Genomic DNA, 24,382 nt, shown 5'->3' with positions numbered 1-24,382 from the left:
GTCAGTGACCCTGGGGGGTCAAACCCCAGGTCGGACAAGTCAAACCCCACCGGCGACATGACGCCGGCGAGGTCCGAGACGGCGGCGAGAGTGCTTTTTGCCATTCCGGCAACCAAATGGACGGCGGAAGGCATATACGTGTTGCTGAGGATGAGCCGCGACTATTGGTGGTGGTGGTTGGGCTCGGGGTGGCCGGAGTTGACGGCGGCGAGCTCGGCTGCGGCGGCCGGAGTTCGGGTGCGGTCGGGATCAGTGTTGCAGGGCGTTAGGGGAGGTGTTGGTGCGTGCTACGTGCTCCTGGTGAGGTGTGGAGCACGATGGTGTGCTCGGTTGGGCGCTACGGCGACCGTGGCCACGACGGCGACATCGTCGGCGGCGTGGAGCTCTCGGCCGAGGTGGGGCTAGGGCCTAGAGGTCGGGAGAGACCAGGGGAGAAGGGGGAAACGATCCGGGGGCTCACCACGGTTGCAGTGGGCGTCGAAGCGGGCTCGGGGACGCGTCGGAGACGATGAATTTGACGGCGACGGTGGTCGGAGTCCGAAGAGGGGAACGGCGACGTGGCGGCAATGCAGGGCTTCCGGGGACCCGTGGAGCGGTGGGGAGGAAGAGGGAGTAGTGGCGGAGCTTCTGAGCTAGTCGGGGGAGCGAGGGGTGGCCGGAGATGGCTGCTGTGGCGAACGGCGGCGACGGTGGTGTTCGGCCGTGAGAGAGAGAGAGCGAGGGAGAGGAGGAGAGAGCCGGGGGAGAGTGAGAGAGAGCAGGGGGAGAGGCGTGGCGTCGTCCGGGGCATCGAACGAGGAGGGGAGGGCAGGCAAGCAGGCGAGCAGGTGGCGTGGCGCTCCGGCCGTGCACGCGCGCCGGCCACACTCCCCTCCCTCTGTCTGGACGAAGACGACAGAGGAGGGAGGTGGGCTGGGCTGGCTTGCTGGGTCGGCCAGCTGGCTGGGCCGCACAGGTAAGTTTTTCCCTTCTTTCTGTTTCTGTTTTTATTTAATATATCTGCAACTTTGTTGAATTAAATAAAATACCTAGGCAACTTCAAAAATCACCAAACTATTCCTGGCCCATAGTTGGATTATTTCCAACATGAAACATTTTAGTTTGGAGATATTTGAGCATTTAAATATTTTATATTATTTTAAATGCCCAAATTCAAATATTTATGAATTAATTCAAAAACCCTAGGATGGCCTAGGAAAATGTGCACCATTTTTGGCAGAGGTCCTGAACCAAGACAAAAATGATGGGCATTTTAGAAGGGCATTTCAGGTTCATTGAAAAATTATTTTAGTAACCCTAGTTGGTTTCAGAGGGGACTGGGGGTTCTGTCATCCCCATTTCAAGTTTCTGATGAAAAAGTAAACATGATGCAACACTCTAATGCATGACTAACTAGGTTGTGACAACTCACCCCCACTCAAAAGAATCTCGTCCCGAGATTTGGGTTCCTCCGGGAAGAAGGCGGGATACTCGAGTCGAAGACGATCCTCCCTTTCCCAAGTTGCTTCATCCTCAGAATGGTGCGACCATTGAACCTTGAGAAACTTGATATTATGACGTCGCGTGGTACGTTCGGCTTGATCGAGGATACGAATGGGGTACTCTCGATATGTAAGATCATCTTGGAGATCAAGCGTTTCGTGGTCCACTTCACGGATAGGATCCGAGAAGCAACGCCCGAGTTGAGAAACGTGGAAGACATCGTGAACTCTGGAGAGATGCGGAGGTAGTTCCAACTGGTAGGCAACTTCTCCTCGTTTGGCAAGAATGCGAAAAGGTCCAATGTAACGAGGAGCCAATTTGCCTTTGATACCGAAACGATGGGTTCCCTTCAGAGGGGTGACCCGAAGATAAGCCTTCTCGTCAACCTCGAAAGTCATAGCCCTATGTTTTCGGTCATATTGACTCTTTTGACGAGATTGGGCTGTTTTCAACTTTTCACGAACGATACGAACTTGTTCTTCTGCTTCCTGAATCATATCCGGGCCAAAGAATTGTCTTTCCCCGGTCTCTGACCAGTTAAGGGGTGTTCGACATCGTCGTCCATAGAGAACTTCAAAAGGGGCTTTACCCAAGCTAGATTGATAGCTGTTGTTGTAAGCGAATTCGGCAAATGGAAGGCACTTCTCCCAGTCCATTCCGAATGAGATGACAGAGGCTCGAAGCATGTCTTCTAGAATTTGGTTGACGCGTTCCACTTGACCACTCGACTGAGGGTGGAAAGCGGTGCTAAAGGAAAGACGGGTTCCCATAGCATTTTGGAAACTTTCCCAAAATCGAGAGGTGAAAAGACTTCCTCGATCCGAGTTAATTTCCAAAGGAACACCATGGAGAGACACTATTCGGGAGATGTACAAGTCTGCCAGCTGACTAGCGGTTATACTCTCACGAACAGGTAAGAAATGAGCTACTTTGGAAAGACGATCGACCACGACGAAAATAGCATTATTCCCTCTCTTGGTCCTGGGAAAACCGGTAATGAAATCCATACCAATTTTATCCCATTTCCATTCAGGAATAGCTAAGGGTTGAAGGGTGCCAGCAGGCCGTTGATGCTCTGCCTTTACACGACGACAAACGTCGCAATTAGCAATATACTGAGCAATTTCTCTCTTCATCCTAGTCCACCAGAACCTCTGGCGTAGGTCCTGATACATCTTAGTACTACCGGGATGAATGGTGAGAGGAGATTCATGGGCCTCCTTAAGGATCAACTGCCGTAGATGCTGGTTCTTGGGAACCACTAGACGGTTCTCAAAGTACACAACACCATGATCATTTGTGGAGAAACAACTAGCACCTCCGCTAGCAATGTTCTCTTTGATTTTAGATATTCCCTTATCTCGCTTTTGGGCAGCGATGATTTGATCCGTAAGAGTAGGTTTTGCTACCAAGGTGGAAAGAAAACCTTGAGGAACAATGTGAAGGTTAAGCTTCCGAAATTCCTCATGGAGAAGCGGTTGACTTTGTTGTAACATCAGGTTGTTACAATAAGATTTACGACTTAGCGCATCAGCCATGACGTTGGCTTTCCCTGGGGTGTAGGTTATTCCTAAGTCGAAGTCTGTAATCAATTCAACCCAACGTCTCTGCCTGAGATTCAAATCCGGTTGGGTGAAAATATACTTCAGACTTTGGTGATCAGTGAATATTTCGCAACGATTACCGAGGAGGTAATGTCGCCAGGTCTTAAGTGCATAGACTACGGCTGCAAGCTCTAGATCATGAGTAGGATAATTCTCCTCATGTGGGTGCAATTGCCGTGAAGCGTAAGCAATTACGTGTCGATCTTGCATGAGAATGCAACCTAGTCCTTGTCGCGAGGCGTCGCAGTAGATAACAAAGTCCTTGGAGAAGTCTGGCGGTACCAGCACGGGAGCAGAGGTCAGGCGTCTTTTCAGTTCCTGAAAGCTGTGCTCACATTGTGGAGTCCATTCGAACTTCTTATCTTTCTTGAGGAGTTCGGTTAGAGGTTTGGCAACCTTGGAGAAGTTCTCGACAAAGCGACGACAATAGCTCGCTAAGCCTAGAAAACTCCGAACTTGCTTGACCGATTCGGGTGGAGTCCAATTAAGGACGGCTTGAACTCGCTCAGGGTTAACAGCAATACCTTTACCAGATATTACATGACCCAGATAGGTCACTTCTGACAACCAAAATTCACATTTTGAAAATTTGGCATAAAGGCGATGCTCTCGAAGTTTCTTCAACACTAGCCTTAAATGTTCGGCATGTTCTTCCTCGTTCTTGGAGTAGATGAGTATATCATCGAGATAAACTACGACGAATTTATCCAAATACTCCATGAAGATTGAGTTCATTAACCGAGAAAAGGTGGCTGGAGCGTTGGTTAAACCGAAGGACATGACGGTGTACTCGTATTGGCCATAACGAGTAACAAAGGCCGTTTTAGGAATGTCCCCGTTTCTGATTTTGATTTGATGGTAGCCCAACCTCAAATCCATCTTGGAAAAGACTGAGGATCCAGCGAGCTGATCATACAGGTCATTGATCCTGGGAAGTGGGTATTTGTTCTTGATTGTGACCAAATTGACAGGTCGGTAATCTACAACCATCCGGTCCGTACCATCCTTCTTCTTGACGAATAGGACGGGGCAAGCCCACGGAGATGAGCTAGGTCGGATGAAACCCTTTTTCAAGGATTCATCGAGTTGTTTCTTAAGCTCGGCTAGTTCTAGTGGTGCCATCTTATAAGTTCTTCTAGCAATCGGAACGGTTCCGGGGATGAGGTCGATTACGAACTCAACATCTCTGTCAGGTGGAACACCTGGCAATTCCTCTGGAAAGACATCCGGGAAGTCACGGACTACCGGCACGTCCTCAGGGTCTGGCAAAGGGCTGGCGTTAAGAGAATATAATTGTCGCTTGGCTAATCGGGTCAAGACATTGACTATCTTCCCCGAAGGATGGGTGAGTTGAACAGTCCTAGAGAAGCAATCAATTTGGGCATGATGAGCTGACATCCAGTCCATACCCAGAATGATATTAATATCTGAAGATTTAAGGGCTATCAAAGACGCGAGGAAAACAAGTCTGTCGACTTGGATTTCATTTCCATAACTTACCCTAGAGGTCTGCCATCTAGACCCAGGGGTAGAGATTTCCATAGTGGATGGCATGTCACAGAATGCAACGTTATGCAAGCGAGCATAGTTTTCAGATATAAAGGAATGAGAGGCTCCTGTATCGAAAAGAACAGATGCCGGGTGGCAATTAACAAGAAGCGTACCGAGAACGACGTTGGGTCCTCTTGAGCTTCTTCGGCAGAGATACAGTTGACATGGCCACGTGAAGCGGTGACCGGTTTAGCATGAAACACCTTCCCTGTCAGCTTGCCACGGCCAACAGCTTTAGCAGATTGATTGGGGTTGGCCTGGGGACACTCACGCATATAGTGACCAGATTCCCCACACTTGAAACAAGTCACGGAACTGGTACGTGGAGGAGCATTATTGGTTGGACCCCCATAGGGCTTGGCCGGTGCAGACTGTTGAACAGGGCGAGGCGCCTGGAAGGATGGCCTCGGTGTGAACCTGGGTGGCAGGGCGGTGTTGGGTACCCACACGCGGCGCTTTTGAGGACCAGCACCGGATGAGGAACCCATGTCACGTCCATGCTTGCGTGTTGCGTCATAGTCAGTCTGACCAGTTTCAGCACTGATGGCTTTGTTGACAAGTTTCGAAAAAGATGTGCACTCATGCAGACGGAGGTCGCGGCGAAGCTCAGGACTAAGACCCTTACGGAACCTTGCTTGCTTCTTGGCGTCAGTAGACACTTCCTCAGTTGCATAGCGCGCGAGATTACCAAACTCCCTGCTATAGACATCCACAGAAAGTCGGCCTTGGGTGAAACTGCAAAATTCTTCACGTTTACGGTCCATGAGACCCTCCGGAATGTGATGTTCACGGAAAGCCTCGCTGAACTCAGCCCAAGTAGTGACATGGCCCGCTGGGCGCATAGCTCCATAATTCTCCCACCATAGACTGGCGGGGCCTTCAAGATGATATGCAGCAAAGGTGACCTTGTCAGCCTCAGCTACCAGCGCGGAACGCAGCTTGTGAGAGATACTGCGAAGCCAGTCATCAGCGTCGAGAGGCTCGACGGAGTGGTGGAACGTGGGTGGATGCAATTTGATAAAATCACTGAGTGACACCACGTTAGCCCTCTGATGGTGTGCTGTATTCTGTTCAATACGCTCCAACAAACGGTTTGTCTCCCGCTTGTTTCTCTCAGCTTCCATCATAACCTCGGCTAGTGAAGGAGGATGAGGCAGATTTTCATTCCTGGCTTCACTGCCTTCGGCCTGCTCTTGGGAAGCAGGGTTAGCGCGCGTGTTGACCATCCTAGATGAACAAGACAATGATTTAGTCAGGATGGTAAAATTCCGACATAGGATACATAATGTAAGGAATAACTCGGAATGCAAGATGATCATCCGTATGACATGGTAGATACAGAAACTGCTTCTTTATTCCATCGTCATACACACCATACAGGGTTTAGTACAAGACCAAACAAAGTACTATTACGGTGAGAAAAGGATTACATCTCATCGGAGGCATTCCAAGCTCCTATACATTATTTTTCTACACCTCCGGAAGGAGTACAAACTAGATCATATCCCACGAGTCACGCGGGACGATAGACGACACAGCTAGTGCGAACTAGGGATACTATCACTAACTCAGACCGATCCGTAGTAGTCCTCGTAGAAGTCACCTCCATAGCCTGGAAGTTCAACATGATCATCCGGAAACAGACGGTCTCGCGGAGCTTGTGGACCATAGGGGCTAGGATGAGGCCTTGGACCAACAAACGGTGGCCTGCGGGGACCGCGAGGTGGGGTGATGCCTCCTACATCACGCCAAACCATCACGTCTGGCAGAGCAGATCTCACAGGATAGAGATCGCGCATATCCGAATATCCAGCTTGCACCGCCGGTGCGAACCGAGTCAAAGTGGCCCAGTGGTCAGCACGGGTATTGAAGAGCTCTAACCTTAAGGCCCGATTTTCACGGTCCTTATCCTCGAGCATCTCAGCAGTGGTGCGAGTCCGTGAATCCTCCTGAGTGGAGTCAGCATAGATAGCCTGGAGATACCCTTGTGCTCCCGGAAGTGATCCTGGCATATACCGGAAATCAGAGTCCCGAAATAACCAGATCTGACTCGCATAATGGTCATCATAGAGTAGGCGGCGTCCTGCACAGCCATCTCAATAGTAACCCCGAGTCCATAGGAGCAGTGAAGAGGCTCGGTGGATCCAGGATAAGATGGAAATATCCTGACAGTGCAGAGATACTGGCTTTGATTGAAGTCCCGGAATTGCTCTTCGACCGTGTACTTAGGATACCAACGGTATCCAGCCTCAGTCATTACCCTGACCAACTTAGCAGTATGGCCGGGTACATCTAGGCATCGAGTCAGGCGAACCACTTGATTGAGGTCGCGAGTGGCCATCTGAAAGCACAATCATAATGCAGAGGCATTAGAGTTTCTAGCAAAATTTCGGCAGCATAACAGCTGTAAATGCTCAAAAAGGATTTTGAGACATTTGACAAAGGATTTCGTACACACTCAACATCATCATATCAAAGTTCTGAAACCATTCTGGCAACATAATGTGGTAGTAGAACTGAACTAGGCTGGTAACCATCAAACTTATAAGGTACTACTGATTAGTAACTCGTGATCCTGATAGAGAGAACAGATCCTAATTCCTTAACCCCCGGTGGAAGAATGGACTGACTCAGATCAGAAAGTCATAAGATATAAGGAGTAAAAAGAGCCTTACGTTCCATCCCACAAACAATTCCCCTACATATAACTAAAGAATTTCTAGACTCAACATCGACCAGTTTGGCTTGGAGAACCTACAGGCAGTCCGGCTCTGATGCCAACGCTGTCAGGACCCCGACTCGATGTCACATCGATCTAGCTGGTAACACCTCATATCACTTTGCGGCCTCACGCACGGTATCCCCACGGGTGTCGTCTTACCTTTTCCCGGGACCGTTTGCGCCTTTTGGCTCACGTATATGATAGTGTCGCTAGCATCCATATGATAAAGAGCCCGGGCTGACATGACTAGTCGTAAACCCAAAGTGGCACAGACTTACAGGGACAGGCATCCATGACCCAGCTTCGAACGTGTCGGTCATCAGCAAGTGGGTCCGGGCTGTAGCACTGGGCTAGCAGGACTCCGATAAACCGGGCTGTAGCGGGCTAACAGGACTCCGGTACTCAAAGCGTGACATTTCCCCGAAGGGACAGACACAGGAACGAAGAAGGACACATGCCGGCCAGCCTAAGTGTTCCAGAGTAGTAGCAAGCTACCATGGCTCAGCGGTAACACTAGGAGACATTTCCCGGTAAGAGAGGCTACTAAAGATAAACAACTAGATAGTCAGATCCCACACATACCAAGCATTTCAATCATACACACAATATGCTCGATATGTGCAAATACAACGAAGCATCACAACATGACTCTATGACACAAGTACTTTATTTAAGGCTCAGGGAGCCATACATAACATTCACAAAGGTATGGGTCTCACGACCCAACATACAAGTCATACAATCATACAAGCCAGCAGCGGAAGTACATTGTCTGGGTACAGACAACTAGTAAAATAAAAGAGGCTTGGAAGCCTAACTATACTACGTGGTCCATCACAAGCTCAGGGTCACCACCTGGGTCTTTAGCCTACTCGTTGATGTCAACGTCTACATAGAACCCATCAGAAGGGGTTGCAGCGTCTTCTGTAAAAATGTAGATTATAGCAACATGAGTACAAAGGTACTCAGCAAGACTTACATCAGATCCTACATACATGCATAGTATCAAGAAGGGTTGGTGGAGTTATTGCAGCAAGCCAGCTTTGACTCTTGGCTAAGCTATCCTACGATACTCCAACTGAAATGGTTTTGCGCACACGAGTCCACTACTCACCACTTCAATACACTACCGAGGATCCACCTCCGTCTTCCTACGGAAGAGCCATCCTCGGCACTCACACTTATCTTGAGGCTTTTAGTAGTTTCCATTTACTTGTCTATGAACTGTATAGGCAACCAAGTAGTCCTTTACCGCGGACGCGGCTATTCGAATAGATCATGTTAACCCTGCAGGGGTGTACTTCTTCATACATGTTTCCACCACTTAGCGTCTGCACACGATATGTGCTCGGCAGACTTCAAGCGAAAGCCGACGTGGGTGTAGACCACGACCTACCTAAACACTTAAGCCTCTAGTCCAGGTTTATCGCCTATTCAGGTTCCATCCGCAGGGAGTCCGGCCGAGGTTTCCCATACGGCCCCGAACGATGTGAACAGGGTTCCCGAGATACCTAACGGGTATTCGGTACACCCGGCCACGTACCTACCGCATCACAGCCCACCCCTACGGTCAGCGCTGTCCACGGCCTCCAGTAGGCTACAAACACCAGAAACTACTTGCAACTCCTGGACAGAGAGCTAGGGTGAATAAGAAGTCGAGCGGGGTCATATTTCAGGGCCCAATGCATGGTAGTAGCTGTATCTTAAATCGCACATACAGATCTCAGTGCTTAAGGTCGGCTTCAATGAAACAACCCACCATGTACTCCTACATGGCCTCTCATCGATACCTTTACCAAATCGTGTTCACCACACCACTCTCATTACCAACATAATCATTTCACTCCAGCCCATCACCCCGATGAACCAGACCTGACACGACTCTAAGCATAGCAGGCATAGCAAGGTAGGAACAACACATACATATGGCTCAATCAACTCCTACACATGCTAGTGGGTTTCATCTAGTTACTGTGGCAATGACAGGTCATGCAGAGGAAATGGGTTCAACTACCGTAGCACACAGCAGTTTGAATCGCGTTGTCTTAATGCAGTAAAAGAGAGCAGGAGCGAGAACATGGGATTGTATCGATATGATCAAATGGTTGGTTGCTTGCCTGATGGTTCGATGCTCGGATATGATTCTTCGTTAGGGTAATCACGGTATTCCTCGGGGGCAGAACCTGTCGCAAAGGACATCGATACTCAAGCATCACCAAACAATGTGCAACAATATGATGCATGCATGAAACATGGCAATATGAGTGTGTTGGGCTAATGCAACTAAAACCAGAGGGGTTTGAACAAATTTGAATCAAAGATTCAAATTTCAAACTCAAACATGGCCTTTTAAAGTGCTTTTTCTTCTTCTGCTTAAAACATCAATTTAACTTGTTTGATCATGCATGAAAATAGTACAGATGGATAGATTGGATTTTTCTGATCATTCTTCATATATAATTTGTCCAATTTGGAGTTACAGAATAAAAGTTATGAATTTTTGAAGTTTAATTAATATTCTGGAATTTCCTGATTTAAATTAAATCCAGAAATCAATTACTGCGTCAGCCTGACGTCAGCATGACGTCAGTGGCCAACTGTGGCTGGCTGAGGTCAAATCTGACGTGTGGGGCCCACACGTCAGTGACAGGGGGGTTAAACAGGTTAAATTAATCCTAATTACTAATTAGTGGCGCTGGGGCCCACTGTCAGTGTCAGGGGGGGTTGACTAACAGTAGTTAGCGCTAACCTAACCACCTGGCCGACAGGGCCCACGCGTCAGTGACCCTGGGGGGTCAAACCCCAGGTCGGACAAGTCAAACCCCACCGGCGACATGACGCCGGCGAGGTCCGAGACGGCGGCGAGAGTGCTTTTTGCCATTCCGGCAACCAAATGGACGGCGGAAGGCATCTACGTGTTGCTGAGGTTGAGCCGCGGCTATTGGTGGTGGTGGTTGGGCTCGGGGTGGCCGGAGTTGACGGCGGCGAGCTCGGCTGCGGCGGCCGGAGTTCGGGTGCGGTCGGGATCAGTGTTGCAGGGCGTTAGGGGAGGTGTTGGTGCGTGCTACGTGCTCCTGGTGAGGTGTGGAGCACGATGGTGTGCTCAGTTGGGCGCTACGGCGACCGTGGCCACGACGGCGACATCGTCGGCGGCGTGGAGCTCTCGGCCGAGGTGGGGCTAGGGCCTAGAGGTCGGGAGAGACCAGGGGAGAAGGGGGAAACGATCCGGGGGCTCACCGCGGTTGCAGTGGGCGTCGAAGCGGGCTCGGGGACGCGTCAGAGACGATGAATTTGACGGCGACGGTGGTCGGAGTCCGAAGAGGGGAACGGCGACGTGGCGGCGATGCAGGGCTTCCGGGGACCCGTGGAGCGGTGGGGAGGAAGAGGGAGTAGTGGCGGAGCTTCTGAGCTAGTCGGGGGAGCGAGGGGTGGCCGGAGATGGCTGCTGTGGCGAACGGCGGCGACGGTGGTGTTCGGCCGTGAGAGAGAGAGAGCGAGGGAGAGGAGGAGAGAGCCGGGGGAGAGTGAGAGAGAGCAGGGGGAGAGGCGTGGCGTCGTCCGGGGCATCGAACGAGGAGGGGAGGGCAGGCAAGCAGGCGAGCAGGTGGCGTGGCGCTCCGGCCGTGCGCGCGCGCCGGCCACACTCCCCTCCCTCTGTCTGGACGAAGACGACAGAGGAGGGAGGTGGGCTGGGCTGGCTTGCTGGGCCGGCCAGCTGGCTGGGCCGCACATGTAAGTTTTTCCCTTCTTTCTGTTTCTGTTTTTATTTAATATATCTGCAACTTTGTTGAATTAAATAAAATACCTAGGCAACTTCAAAAATCACCAAACTATTCCTGGCCCATAGTTGGATTATTTCCAACATGAAACATTTTAGTTTGGAGATATTTGAGCATTTAAATATTTTATATTATTTTAAATGCCCAAATTCAAATATTTATGAATTAATTCAAAAACCCTAGGATGGCCTAGGAAAATGTGCACCATTTTTGGCAGAGGTCCTGAACCAAGACAAAAATGATGGGCATTTTAGAAGGGCATTTCAGGTTCATTGAAAAATTATTTTAGTAACCCTAGTTGGTTTCAGAGGGGACTGGGGGTTCTGTCATCCCCATTTCAAGTTTCTGATGAAAAAGTAAACATGATGCAACACTCTAATGCATGACTAACTAGGTTGTGACACGAAGCCGGCCCGGGGACTTCAGAACCCGGCCCGGGGACTGCAGTGGCAAGATCGAAGACTCCAGAGCTCGGCCCGGGGACTGCTCCAGTCGGCCCCGGGACTTCGTCAGATCAGCAAGCGGCTGCGGACTCCAACCCGCCGCCTCCCAGCCCAGCCGCCCTTGTCCAAGTCGCACTAGTGGCGGTTGAAGAAATAGCAGCACCCTCATGGGCCCAGCCCATCCTCAGGTTCCTAGTAAACAGAGAGCTGCCAACTGATGAAATCTTGGCTCGGCAAGTGCAATGCCGAGCAGCAGCCTATACCATAGTCAACAGAGAGTTGGTCAGGCGCAGCATCACTGGCGTCTTCCAATGCTGTGTCGAGGCAGAACAAGGCCAAGCCATCCTCAGAGACATCCATGAGGGCGAGTGCGGTCACCACGCGGCCTCAAGGGCACTCGTCGCCAAAGCCTTCCGGCACGGTTTCTTCTGGCCAACCGCCCTGGAAGAGGCCAAAGAGTTAGTCCAAAAGTGCAGGGGGTGCCAGATTTTCCGTTCCAAGCCACTTCAGCCAGCTTCCGCACTCAAGACTATCCCCATCGCCTGGCCCTTTGCAGTCTGGGGCCTGGACATGGTGGGACCATTCAAGACGGCACAAGGTGGCTTGACTCATCTACTTGTCGCAGTGGACAAGTTCACCAAGTGGGTGGAGGTGAAACCCACCAAGAAGTTGAATGGTCCGACTGCAGTGACCTTCATCGCTGACATCACAACTCGGTACGGCATCCCACACAGCATCATCACCGAAAATGGCACAAATTTTGCCAAAGGCGCCTTGGCTCATTTCTGCGCGACACAGGGCATCCGACTGGACTTAGCGTCCGTTGCCCATCCGCAGTCAAACGACCAGGTGGAGCGAGTGAACGGCCTCATCTTATCCGGCATCAAGCCTCGACTCGTCGTGCCGCTGGAGCGATCTGCCGGCTGTTGGCTTGAGGAGCTGCCAGCCGTCCTCTGGAGTCTGCGCACGACTCCAAACAAGTCAACCGGCTTCACACCCTTCTTCCTCGTCTATGGTGCCGAAGCCGTCATCCCAACGGACATAGAGTTCGACTCCCCGCGAGTCACCATGTACACCGAGGAAGAAGCAGAAGAAGCACGTCAAGACGGTGTCGATCTGCTGGAAGAGGGCTCAGCTGGTCCAGCATCTACCAGCAGAGTCTGCGTTGATACTACAACAGGAAGGTCAGGCCAAGATCTTTCCAAGAGGGCGACCTTGTGCTCCGGCTGATCCAGCGAACAGCCGGCCAGCACAAGCTGTCGGCACCTTGGGAAGGCCCCTTTGTCATCATCAAAGTGCTAGGGAACAACGCCTACTATCTGATCGACGCTCAGAAGCCCCGAGCGCGCAAGAGGGACGACTCCAGCAAAGAGACAGAGCGCCCGTGGAATGCAAATCTTCTTCGAAGATTTTACAGTTGATGCAGTATGTATCACACTACCCCTTTGTATTAAAGTACTAAGACTTTGGGCCCCCCGAGACGAGCTCGGGGACTGCCCTTTTTGTTATCTGTATGATAAGAATTATGCCTTCGAGTACATTACTTTCATTACAAGCCGCTTGGCACCGGGCCAGACTAGTCGGCCCGGGGACTCGTCGCCTTGCGCTATGAGGAGCTTCCCGCAGTCAGACAAGTAGTGCGTGGTGCCTAATCCGCCTCTTGGCAAAGCCGCAGCTTGCAGAGCGACTGTGAGGTGGGCAGGAGTGGGGAAGAGCGAGCGCCCACACGAAAAATGGCTAAGGACCTAAAGCACGAACATAGTGTAAGACGGCCTCCAGTATTTGAGCAGAAAGCCGACTCATGAGTAGCCGGCTTGCCATTTCTATTAGCCTCTATCAAGGACGGCTGACTCTTGGGTAGTCGGCCTGTCGCTTTCTATCTGACTTGCTAAAGAAACTCTAAACGGCCAAGTACTTGCCTTCCCAAAGTAGCCAAGCACTTGACCCAGCGACAGTCCGCAGAGCTGCTGTCCGACTGACAAGGCAGCGACTAAAGGAAGGTGGCAAAGGGAAAAGCCTAAAGAGCAGTAAGCAAGGAAAGATGGAAATCGAATAAATATTTACATAGGCCCTTGGCCGAATCTTCGAATAGAAGTTCAAGATACACCCCGCGGGTGGAATTGTTCGAATCTAACAAAGTTTTCCAAAAGATTACTAAGACAGATAAACAGAGCGAAAAAGGCAGCCTAGGAGGCGGCATCTGGGATCGGAGGATCGGAGGAGACGGCGGTGTCGGGCGTCGGGGCGGTCGGCTGGGCGGTCTCGGTTTGATCGCCTCCGGCGGCAGTCGTCGTCTCTCGACGCGGCTCATTGCTGGAGGCGTGGTCGAGCTGAGGCTGGCCGCCTGCTCCGTCTTCTCACACCTCCGTCTCGCCTTCGTCCTCCGCCTCGCTTTCTTCCTCGGTGCTAGAGTCGATCACCTCCGCCGAGTCCTCGCCATATTCCGGGTTCATCCCGAACCACTCTGGCGGCACTTCCTCGCCGCCTTCAGCCCGCTCGGGGATGAAGACACTGGTGTCCGTGTACTCGGTGATGGCCGCCGCACGCTCGATAAGGGCACCCTCCACAGCCTCCAGCTCGGCCTGGGCCTCTAACCGGAACGCGGCCAGACGGTCCAGGTCCAGCCCTGGATACCACACCTTGACGAACTCCAAGGCCCGGCGCGCTCCGGCCCGGGCCGAGGAACCCTTCCAGGCCTCAAGACGGCCGGCTGCGACCTCCAACCAGTCGGCAGTTCGGCTGGCGGTGCACAGAGCCGGCGTGCCTGGCCACAGGGCGGCAACCGCTTGGGCGCCAGCACGCTGAAGCCGGCGCATCAGCCGGTGGGCCGGACGAAGACGGGCTTCGATGCTCAGAAGGTGCTCATCGATGGTTCGGGGGGCATTAGCGGCGATCTCCTCACCGTTTGCCCTTCGCGCCTCACGATCAGCCTCGATGGCCAGAGGGACTGCCTGCGAGTGGCCAGGGAAGAAGTTTGCCAAGACAAAAGAGAAGCAAGTCGAAAAATCAGAAGTCAGCCTGACACATAGTCGGAAATTCAAAGAAAGAGAACTCACCATCGACGATATCCTCGATCTCGTGGAAGCTGGAGGTCAGCATCGCCTCCCTGTCAGTCCAGGAGGAGCGCTCGCTCTCGAACTCGGCCAGGAGAGCAGCCTCCTTCTTCTCGGCCTCGTCCTGCGCCTTCTTGAGCAGCTCCTTCTGCTCGTCCAGCTGCGCCGCCAGCAGGTCGCGCTCCACGGCAAGCTTGCCGCACTCCTCCTCCTTGGCGCGCAGGGCGGTGTTAACTTTACCCAGCTGCCCCTGAAGAGTTGCGTTGGCCCCTGAAGAACGAAAGAAGAGACAAATAAGTCGTCAGCAAAAGAAGATCGTCGGGAAGATTCGACACGACTGCTCAGCAGTCGGCCCGAATCTCGGGGATTACAGCCCGCGGGTGCGCCAGCGCGCCCTCGCGAAGAAGAACTTACTCCGGCTTTCCAACAAGTCAGCAGCCCGCTTGCTCAACTCCTCAACACTGCGGTTGAAGGCAGTGGCGCGGAGGTTGTGATACTCCTGCAATAAGTCATTTAAGACAAAGTTAGTATTTGGAACTCGCCAGAGGGAGTTCCGAACCGCCTGCTCAGCAGCCGGCCCGGAACTCGGGGACTACACCCAGTGGGTGCGCTGGCGCGCCCCCACAGAGAAAAACAAGAATCAAAAAGAAGGAAGAAACTTACTCGGACGGCCGTTCGTGCGGCCAGATGCGCCCTGGTGCAGGCTTGAAGGGCGTCGCCTTCGGCCCACAGCTTCGCCTGGACTTCCAGAAGCGATTGATTTAGCGGCCCGGTGCCGCCTCCGCACAACCACCCGCTGGACGCGGCGCTTGTTGCCTCAGCGTCTAGGGTTGCCGAGCTGGCAGCGCCGGTCTCCCGAGGTCGCGGCGCCGAGGTCGCCCTCTCAAGACGGCAGCGCACCAGCGAGGCGACTTGGAGAAGCAGCCGCGCCTCGGCCTCGTCCGCGATCGGCGGCTCCGACGGACCCACCGGCTGTTTGCCGTGCGGTCTCCCAGACGGCGGTGGAGGCGGCGGTGGCAGCACGAGAGTGTCCGACATGGAGGCCTCGCCGCTCTCCTTCTCCACGATGGGGTTCTCGGTGCCGGCCTCTCCGGTCTGCCCCGTGAACTCTGGAGGCGGCGGTGCAGACGACAGTGGGGGGACGAGCATCGCCGATCAGCGACGCGCGGCCTCCTTGGCTCGCCATCTCACCGCAAGGGCGGCTTCGGCATCCTCCAGCTTCTTCTGGGCGGAGGCGGCCGCCTTATCGGCCTCCACCTTCTCCAGACGTTCGGCCTCCTCCTCCTCGTTGTGCTTCTCCCATGCATTTCGCTCTGTCGCCTCCCGGAGGTCGGCGGCGGGGTCGGCCCGCCGAGTATTGGCCGACGTCTCTGCCGACCCCATGACGGAGGGGACGACGACTCTCTCAAGGGAAAGAGGGCCCTGAAGAAGAATGGAGGGAGTATAAAAGAAGACTCAGACAAGATTCACCGAAGGAAAATAAGAAAGCGTAAAAACTTACGCAGAGACTAGCGACGGCCTTCTCACTTCCCTTCGGAAGCGGTTGGCCTTCGCGGCCGCTTCCTCCCGTCTGGTCGCGGCGGCCACCCCCTTTATCTTCTTCAACTTGCCGCCGAGCGCACTCGGCCCGGCTTGACGCCTCTTCAAGCCGCCTTGGCCGGCGGAGGAACCGGCGCCCGATGAGCCGACCTTCGGCCGGTGGCGCGGGGCGACCTCCCCTTCGGCGTCGTCATCAGGTCAGTCGGTGAAGGTAGCCGAGGGCCTGAAGTCGCCTTCTGCTCCTCCTCCCCCGCCTTCGGCATCGGCTTCCATCGCCACCGCCCCCAAGTCGGGGTCGTCGATGTCGCTCTCCGCACGATCGGGGACGAACTCGCGGGGCTGTCTCATGGCGCCGGCTGCAGGCTGCATGAGGGGATTCTAGCTCAGAAGAAACCAACAAGAGTCAGAAGCCGGAGTCGGCCACAAAAAAAGACAAAACAATAGGGAGACGCGACTTACCACTGGTGGGGGGTTGTCACGCGAGTACGGCTCCTTGCCGAACTGCCAGTCCTCCTCGAACTCGCAGTGCGCGATATGGTTCACCAGGTTTGCCAACTCCTTGCGGGGCATCTCCTTGGTGCTCATCCGACTTGGATCTCAGAGGCCGCTCATCTGACAGATCAGGTGAGGCCGGCCTTGGAGCGGGAGAACTCGGCGCGCCACAAAGGTGGCCAGCAAGTCGGCCCCGACGAGACCCTCCGACTGCGTCAAGACTCGGAGTCACACTACGGCGGCGGCTCTGGCGGGAGTCAGGGTCTTGACTCGATGAGACCAGCTGGGGAGCCTCCCAGTTAGGGGGGCGGCGCTGTAAGGCGGCAGGTTAACCTAGTCGCCGTCGGAGGCGAGATTCTTCACATAGAAGTACGAGCGCTGCCACATCTTCACCGACTTGATCAGCGTGATGGGAGGAAAGGGGTTGTCGGCCATCGAGCGCCGCACCGCGATGTAGGCGCCGCATTGAGCCGGCACGCCGGCGACGTGCGTGCCGAGCTTAGAAGAGAAGAATTCTCCCCACAGCTCGATGGTGGGGAGGACACCGAGGAAACCTTCACACAGAGTGGCGAAGGCGGAAAGCAGCACCACTGTATTCGGGGTGAGCTGGTGCGGTTGAAGGCTGTGAAACTCCAAGAACGAGCGGAAGAAGCCGCTCGCCGGCAGCCCCAGGCCGCGCATGAGGTGCGAGCGAAAGATAACCCGCTCGCCCTCCTCCGGCGCCGGCCGGATCTCCCCCTCCGGCACGGCGCGGGCACGCACGAGGTCTGCGCTGGGGAGACGGTGTGTCCGGCGGAGGAACTTGATATGCTCCTCTTCCACCTCCGAGCCGTCCCACACGCCGGAGCGCATGGCGGGGGCCGCGGCGGAGGGAGAGCTCATCGCCGTGGTGTGGAGTGCTTTTGCTCAACGGCAGAGGCAGGAGGGAGAGAAGGCAAGAGGAGGCGGGGGAGCGCGGAAGAAGGGCGCGTGTGCTGTGCCGCTCCGCTCCCCCCCCCCCGCCTACTTATAGCCCTGTGGGCTGAGAAGCCGAGGGGGCGGGCGTGGGATTAACTGCGCACGATGCCCCGCGCCGCCCCATGATTTACCCCACGAAGTTACTGCGTGCAGTAACGACATGGGAAAACCAACCGTCCGCACGGCCGCAACGGATCCGTTCGTGTGCCGAGGCACGGTAGTGGCGGGCCCCGCCTGACGGCCCGTCCCGTCGCGCGCGTGGGCAGGCAGACTGTCCTCACCACGTGGCGCCACGTAATAGGACTGACTTGATGGCTACGAGGAAGCGTATCAGACACGCCGCCTGGTTTCCCGCCGCGACTTTCGAAGCTCTCTGCGAGGTGCTGCGGCCCTCCGCTAAAATCCGACTCCCGACAGTCGGCCCAAGGGAAGACGACAGCCGAGTTCCAGAGTCCGCTCCTGGAAGGTTGAAACTGTTGAAGCCCCGCAATGCAGCGTCCGCAGAGCTTCACCAGCTTCGGGGACTACTGTTGGAGTAATGGGTCACGGGTAGGCCAACCCGAGTCCCAGGACCTTTTAAGACATCGGGGCAGGCCGCACCCCTCAGGCCGAGTCCCAGATGGCGACTTCACGATAAGCCGAGTCCCATATGGCGACTTCACAATAAGCCGAGTCCCAGACGGCGACTCCACGATAAGCCGAGTCCCAGACGGCGACTCCAAGATAAGCCGACTCCAAGACGGGCGACCTCCAGAGAGGCCGGCTATGGAGAGTCGGCCCATGACTCCTCCCTCGTCTCAAAGGACGACACGGGGTACGGTCACGGCATGGCCGTTTCCCCCCTGCTTACGAAGGGCCGGCATGGCTACAGTGAGCCGTATCACTGGAGATCTCCGGCGAGGCGCGGCACTGTTGCCATGCCTGCACTGACCTCAGCCATAGTGCGCAGCACACTGTGCCCACGACGCCGGCATGTATGACCCGAAGGTGGCGGGGCCGCCCGTCAGTGGGTGGGCCGAAGGCGGCCTAAGCGCCCCGAAGACGGACCTGTGGGAGTCGGCCTCCCTGGAGTCGGCCGACTCCTCCCCCGGGCCCCACGTGCCATTAACCAGACAAGATGGGGAATGGCGACAGTGATCGCCCGATAGACGGCGGCACTGTTGCCACGACCCAATGACCAAGCCTACGTCATCAGGAGTGCCGCTACAATATCAAGCCTGTCCGCGGGACCCGCCAGTCGGCGGACCCCAGGAGCCGGCGGGAAGGACGGCGGCCTGAGAGACAGACGGCTGGGACCCGCGCCCAGCCGGATTACTATTGTACCCCCAGGGGGTAGGCCTATATAAACCCCCCGGGGCACCCATGCAAAGGGTTCGGACCTAGATAGAGATAGACCAGATAGCACAGGGAGGAGAGAGCTAGCATTGCCCTCTCCTACCTCCAGAAACAGCTCTAGGAGCATCATTGTAGCCACTTTGCAATAGTGACCATGCGGAGACCCCGTAGAGCAGCAGTAGGGGTGTTATCTCCTAGGAGAGCCCTGAAGCTGGGTAAGTTCCGCCGGCGTGCATGTCTACGCCTCATCCCGCTTCCAGGCACCGGCGACGTTATACTCGCTCCCACCATGATAAGCCATCCTTTGGCATATGTCGTATCCAACCCCCGACATAACATCATGGTGAAATATTTGGCGCACACAGCGTCGTTAACATCCAACATCTCCATGGCCAGTTCGTAACTTTTGATCCAAGCATTCGGAGGCTGATCCGCAGTGTAATTAAATCTTTCGAGGGCCCTTGAAGTCCTTGGGCAAGCACTCATTGCGTAGAGCCGGCACTAAGCACGGCACACCCACTGTCCTGGAAGTCATTCCGGCTTCTATAGATGCTGACGAATTTAATTGAGGTTGTCGAAGAGTCACCAGCTGAGCCATCAGCTCCGCCTCCTGGCGTGCATGCGGCTGATCCGCCTGATTATGGACATCTTGATTACCACTAGGCTGGCATCGGTGTCGTTCATTGCTGGAAACCGTTGGCGACTCAATGCGCCAGCTGTAACTTCGACTCCGACGCGGAGTTGAATGGATTCGATCGCGGCTGTAGGAGTAAGCCGCCTGCTGGGCCACCACCGTCTGAAGAAGTTCCACAGCCTTGCGAGCCTCGACTGCCGCAGGAGACTCACCTGTCACTGGGAGAGCTGCCAGCCATGAGGCCGCAGCAATCATGTTGTCCAACGGGTTAGAGAAGTGACCCGGAGGTGTTGAGACTCGCTGAGGTGGGTTTAAGTCACGGGGCGGGTCTGTTGCGCGGGGCTGAGCTGCCACTCCGGTCCTAGGCGCATCAGGGGCCCGGGTCACACCGGGCGGGTTACTTGGTCCTGCCCTAGGCATATAGAAAAGATTCCTTGCTTCAAACACCAGAGGCAGACGACTCTGGTATCTCTTGCGAAGAACGATGTTTGATACATTCTGATCCATGCTCAAGCAGAAAGTTTCTGCTTGAATCCGTTGTGATTCCGCATCCAAAGTGTCTCCCTCTGTTGCCATCCTAGCATTCTCAGCATTAAGCTCCTCCTTGGCCTGCGCTATCTCATCTTGCAACTTTGTGATGTCCACCTTATGTTGTGCTTGATTCGCCGGGGTTACCTCCACAGTTAGCAAAGTTGCCAAAGCCTCCAAGAGTTTGGATAAAACCTGAGTCGGCAGGCGCATACGGCCACCTGCCCCAGCTGTCGTAGCGGCTATTGCACCAGAGGTCATAGCCGCAGCAGTTGATGAATTCAAAACCCGTTGCATACCACCCATGAAGATAGCTGCCCTGCTCGGCAGCTAATAGGAGTCCGGAATACTGTCACCATCGGAACAACCCCCAAGCCCGCCATCTTGCAGTTGATAGATTGAATTGGTCTCGCAGGTTGAGGACTCATCATCTGAGTAGATGGACGTCTCTCCTCCAGACACAGAGCCTTCCTCGAGAGCCGCCCCATGGATGAAGCCAACGAAAGCACACCTCCGGGCAGGTTGAACCTTGGCGGGCCTTGCACACTGAGCCATTTCAATAGCTTAGAGCCGGTGACTGGCTCAGGATCTGATTCGCCGATCTTGCCAATGAAGCCTTGAATTCCGCCAAAGGGGACCCGGTAGCCGTACTCGATTGAATCGGCCTCTAGACCCCATCCCGAGTCATCGATGTAGATTTTCCACGCCGGCTCTTGGTCATCCGACCCACGGCGTATCCCTTGATCTCTGAGAAGCTACCCTTCAAGAACTTGAAACCACCGTGCTTTGGCCCCACGGTGGGTTCCAACTGTCATGGTTTTGTCATGGCAGATGTCCTAGTGAAGGACTTAGGTGTGGAGCCATCGCACCTAGGTTAGCTTGAAGGGGTTGAACGGGACAAAGGACGCAAGAGTTACCCAGGTTCGGCCCCTCACGGTGGAGGGTAAAGCCTACTTCTGCTTTAGGTTGTATTGCTTGGGTTTTGATTAACAGGGAGCGAATACGCTTGACCTAGCTTTCGATTGTTTGTTTCTTGAGTTAACCCGCCGCCGGGTCTCACCTTTATATACACAGGTTGAGGCCAGGCGGCTTACAAAGTCCCGGCCGGCTCAGACATCGTGATCGGCTCGGTTTGTAACTAATTCTTGCCTTACAATACAAGTCATCATACAGGGGCTCATGGGCCCCAGTTCTGGACCTTATCCAGGCCTACCTCCATGAGTCGCCATCTTCACGCCTTGGGCTTCCCTGGACCTCTTCATAATGAGCCGTCAAAGGCATGACCCGGCCCCTCCTGGGCAGGTCATACCTAGGAGTTATATTCCCAACACTTGTGGTGGCCTCATGACTCCCCTCCGGTAGCTTTTCGTTCTAGTATTTTTTATATTTTCCAAAAAAATTCTCCGTTGATTTTCAGTGCGTTCCGAGAACTTTTATTTTTGCACAAAAACAACACCATGGTAGTTCTGCTAAAAACAACGTCAGTCCGGGTTAGTTCTAATCAAATAATACCAAAATCATGTAAAAATATTGCAAACATGGCATGAATACTTCATAAATTATAGATACATTGGAGACGTATCAACTCCCACTCAGTTTCTTGTAAATACACACTTCACCGTAAGTCTGTATAAAACCATATGCTTTGAGAACCTCATCAAAGCGTATATTCCAACTCCGAGATGCTTGCACCAGTCCATAGATGGATCGCCGGAGCTTGCACACTTTGTTAGCACCTTTAGGATCGACAAAACCTTCTGGTTGCATCATATACAACTTTTCTTTAAGAAGTCCATTAAGGAATGCAGTTTTTACATCCATTTTCCAGACTTCATAATTATAAAATGCGGCAATTTCTAACATGATTCGGACAGACAAGCATCGCTACGGGTGAGAAAGTCTCATCGTAGTCAACCCCTTGAACTTGTCAAAAACCTTTTGCGACAAGTCGAGCTTTGTAGATAGTAACATTACCATCAACGTTAGTCTTCCTCTTGAAGATCCATTTATTCTCTATGGCTTGCTGATCATCGGGCAAGTCCACCAAAGTCCACACTTTGTTCTCATACATGGATCCTATCTCAGATTTCATGGCCTCAAGCCATTTGTCGGAATCTGGGCTCATCGTAGCTTCTTCATACTTCATAGATTCGCCTTGGTCTAATAACATGACTTCCAGGACAGGATTACCGTGCCACTCTCGTGCGGAACGTGTTCTGGTTGACCTAGGGAGTTCAGTAGTAACTTGATCTGAAGTTTCATGATCATCATCATTAGCTTCCTCTCTAGTTGGTGTAGGCATCACAAGAATGGCTTTCTGTGATGTGCTACTTTCCAATTCGAGAGAAGGTACAATTACCTCATCAAGTTCTACTTTCCTCCCACTCACTTCTTTCAAGAGAAACTCCTTCTCTAGAAAAGAGTCATTCTTAGCAAGAAAGATCTTGCCTTCGGTCTGTGGTAGAAGGTGTACCCAATAGTCTCTTTAGGGTATCCTATGAAGATGCACTTCTCCGATTTGGGTTCGAGCTAATCAGACTGAAGCCTTTTGACATAAGTGTCACATCCCCAAACTTTAAGAAACATCAGCCTAGGTTTCTTCCCAAACCATAGTTCATATGGTGTCGTCTCAACGGATTTAGATGGTGCCCTATTTAATGTGAATGCAATTGTCTCTAATGCATAACCCCAAAATGATAAAGGCAAATCGGTAAGAGACATCATAGAACACACCATATCTAATAAAGTACGGTTACGATGTTCGGACACACCATTTTGTTGTGGTGTTCTAGGTGGCGTGAGTTGTGAAACAATTCCACTTTGTTTTAAATGAAGGCCAAACTTGTAACTCAAATATTCACCTCCGTGGTCAGATCGTAGAAACTTTATTTTCTTGTTACGATGATTCTCTACTTCACTCTGAAATTCTTTGAACTTTTCAAATCTTTCAGACTCGTGTTTCATCATCTATAAAAGTTAGAAAATAATGATACCCGCCGCGTGCTTCAACACTCATCGGACCGCGTACATCGGTATGTATTATTTCCAATAAGTCATTAGCTCGCTCCATTGTTCCAGAGAACGGAGTTTTAGTCATCTTGTCCATGAGGCATGGTTCACAAGTATCAAATGATTCATAATCAAGTGATTCCAAAAGTCCATCAGCATGGAGTTTCTTCACGCGCTTTACACCAATATGACCTAAACGACAGTGCCACATGTATGTTGCACTATCATTATCAAATTTGTATCTTTTGGCATCAATGTTATGCATACTACGATTGGGATTCAATAAACCATTTACATTGGGTGTATGACCATAGAAGGTTTTATTCATGTAACAATTATTCACTGACTTAAATGAATAACTGTATTGCAATAAACACGATCTAATCATGTTCATGCTCAACGCAAACACCAAATAACATTTATTTAGGCTCAACACTAATCACGAAGGTAGAGGGAGTGTGCGATGGTGATCATATCAATATTGGAAACACTTCCAGCACAAATCGTCACCTGGCCCTTAACTAGTCTCCGTTTATTCTGCAACTCCTGTTTCAAGTTACAAATATGAGCAACCGAACCAGTATCAAATACCCAGGTGCTACTACGAGCATTAGTAAAAAAACACATCAATAACATGTATATCAAATATACCTTTGTTCACTTTGCCATCCTTCTTATCTGCCAAATACTTCCTTTGCAGTAGAAGCACTCAGTTTCAGGCTTAGGTCTACCTTTGGGCTTCTTCATGAGAGCGGCAACTTGCTTGCCGTTCTTATTGAAGTCCCTTTCTTTACTTTGCCTTTTTTTTCTTAAAACCGGTGGTCTTGTTAACCATCAACACTTGATGCTCTTTCTTGATTTCTACCTCCGCCGTTTCAGCATCGCGAAGAGCTTGGGAATCGTTTTCGTCATCCCTTGCATATTTATAGTTCATCACGAAGATCTAGTAGTTGGTGATAGTGACTAGAGAAATATGTCAATCACTATCTTATCTAGAAGTTTAACTCCCACTTGATTCAAGAGATTGTAGTATCCAGACATTCTGAGCACATGCTCACTGGCTGATCCATTCTCCTCCATCTTGTAGGCAAAGTACTTGTCAGGGGTCTCATACCTCTCAACACGGGCATGGGCCTGAAATACCAATTTCAGCTCTTGGAATATCTCATATGTTCCATGGCTTTCAAAACGTCTTTGGAGCCTCGATTCTAAGCCGTAAAGCATGGCGCACTAAACTATCAAGTAGTCATTAGA

Source organism: Triticum aestivum, chromosome 7B (assembly GCF_018294505.1).
Source record: "Triticum aestivum cultivar Chinese Spring chromosome 7B, IWGSC CS RefSeq v2.1, whole genome shotgun sequence".
NCBI classification, from domain to species: Eukaryota; Viridiplantae; Streptophyta; class Magnoliopsida; order Poales; family Poaceae; genus Triticum; species Triticum aestivum.
This window is presented reverse-complemented; position numbering follows the sequence as displayed.